Here is a 2,574-nt window from a genome sequence, read left to right as displayed (position 1 = left end):
GGAATAAACCTGACCAAAGACATTAAAGAGCTCTACAATGAAAATTTTATATCATTAAAGAAAGAGATTGAGGAAGACATCAGAAGATGGAAGGACCTCCCATGCTCACAGATTGGAAGAATTAATATCATGAAAATGACCATCCTACCTATAATTTCTATATTGAAATTATAGATTCAATGGAATGCCAATCAAAATCCCCATGACGTTTTTCACAGAATTGGAAAAAAAATCCTAAAATTCATATGGAAGCACAAAAGACCTTGGAAAGCCAAAGCAACCCTGAGCACTAAGAGCAATGCTGGGGGGATTACTATACCAGATTTCAAGCTGTATTACAGAGCTACAGCCATAAATACAACATGATACTGGCACAAAAATAGACCCATAGACCAATGGAACAAAATGAAGACCCAAATATGAGTAAATGCATTTCAGCCACCTTGATATTTGACAAAGGGGCCAAGAACATTAACTGGAGGAAAGACAGCATGTTCAGCAAATGGTGCTGGCAAAATTGGATCTCCACTTGCAAAAGAATGAAACTAAACCCCTATCTTTCACCCTGCACAAAATTCAATTCCAAATGGCTCAAAGACCTCCATGTAAAGCCTGTAACTCTGAAACTATTAGAAGAAAACATTGGGAAAAACCAACAAAATATAGGCGAAGGAAAGGATTTTCTAAACTGGACATCAATTGCTCAGGAAACAATGGCAAGAATTAACAAATGGGACCTCATTTAACAAAAAAGCTTCTGTACATCAAAGGAGACAACCAAGGAAGCAAACAGAAAATCCTCAGAATGGGAGAAAAATCTTCATCAGTGACACATCCTACAGAGGTTTAATAACCAGAATATATAAGGGAATCAAAAAATAGAGAATCAAGACAAGAAGTAAACCAATTAAAAGATGGACTAAGGAGCTGGAGAGTTCTCAAAAGAAGAAGTAAAGATGGCTATGAAACATCTTAAAAGATGTTCAACATCACTAATAATTAGGGAAATGCACATTAAAACCATTTTAAGATTTCACCTTACCCCCGTCAGACTGGCTAAGATCAAGAAAACAAATGATACCAAATTTTGGAGGGGATGTGGGGAAAGGGGAACACTCATCCACTGCTGGTGGGGCTGCAAACTTGTTCAACCCCTATGGAAAGGAGTGTGGGGAGCTCTTAAAAAAACTACAAATGAACCTACCATTTGATCCAGTTATACCACTCCCTGGCATATACCCAAAGAACTCATACTATTGCAGAGACAGTTGTACATCCATGTTTGTTGCTGCTTTTTTCACGATAGCTAAGAGATGGAAGCAACCTAAGTGTCCATCAATTGATGAGTGGATAATGAAAATGTGGTTCATTTATACGATGGAGTTTTACTCAGCAGTAAAGAAAGATGAAATCATGAAATTTGCAGGTAAATGGATGGAACTAGAAACTGTTATACAAAGTGAAGTAACACAGACTCAGAAAATAATTCAATATATGTTCTCCATCATATGTGGATCCTAGAACCAGACTCTGTAAATAAGTATGCAACCAGACATAACTACAGGAACCAGGATAATGGAAAGAAAACAGGGAGGTAAAGGAAAAGAAATAACCTGAAAGAGAAGAACAGTAGGAAACAGGTCTTAATAAGGGAGATATGGATAAAAATTCGGTTAGTTTAAGGGAAGGGGGAGGGAAGGTTATACAAGGGACCTAGGGGATAAAGGGAAAGAAGGAGCTCAAGAGAGGTAGGACCATAGGAGAAAGGTATTAGTAAGGGAGAGAGGGGGGGAAATGAGGGCACCTTAAGTGGGAAAACTATGATGGAGAGGTGAGACAATGTGAGAGATAAACTATGCCTAGCTAGTTTTGAAAACCAGAGAGAACCATATTACTCCTACAACCTACTGACAAATTATACATAGCAGATCAAGAAATATATGTCTAGGTAAGGTTTATCTGAGAACAGTTGGTCTTTGCCCAAGATTTATCTACATGACACACAATAATTAAAAATACCAGACTGGTGGAACTAACCTTCTTGGGTGTTTAACAGACATACTTTGAGGTCTCTAATAATTTGGTCCACCAGATGGACTTGAACCAGTGTCCATGCTATAAAGAGGAGGGTCAACACAGAGGAACCATCTCCTCCATGCTTCCAAGCAAAGCCAACCATGGTCGAGCAGGACCTTTGACTTATCTTCACATAGGCAAAACTGGTAAAAGAAAGGAGCCAGGGGCTCCTCCCAAGCCCATGTGACCCCTGAAGAAGAGATCCTCAAATGACCTTAAGAGTAAAAATAAATTGGTTTATCTGGACCAACTGTATGGCCTTAAACATCCCAAAGTAAAGTATAACCAAAGATTAAAGGGTCAATATAATTTCATAAGAGTCTATATGTATAGCTAAAGGCTATATAACAAGCAACAATGCCAGACAAACGATACCTTCTTTTGAGCTGATGGCCAGGGTGGCCAAAGTGACACCCCGATAGTAACCCAGCATAGAACTGGGAAAATGAACAGCAGACCCTAATCTTATCTAAAGGAATATAGAAAAATGATTACAGC

At 38.6% G+C, this 2,574-nt stretch overlaps 1 protein-coding gene across 10 annotated transcripts in view; it reads right to left on the bottom strand.

Moving 5' to 3' along the window:
• The window catches only part of Enox1 (ecto-NOX disulfide-thiol exchanger 1), a 589,822-nt gene that overhangs the window by 509,500 nt on the left and 77,748 nt on the right, over positions 1-2,574 (bottom strand). The window lies entirely within an intron of this gene.

This window comes from Nannospalax galili, unplaced genomic scaffold, assembly GCF_000622305.1.
Source record: "Nannospalax galili isolate Female #2095 unplaced genomic scaffold, S.galili_v1.0 scaffold386, whole genome shotgun sequence".
NCBI lineage: Eukaryota > Metazoa > Chordata > Mammalia > Rodentia > Spalacidae > Nannospalax > Nannospalax galili.
Note: the sequence above shows the minus strand (reverse complement) of the source record. Positions and strands in the feature narration are given on the sequence as shown.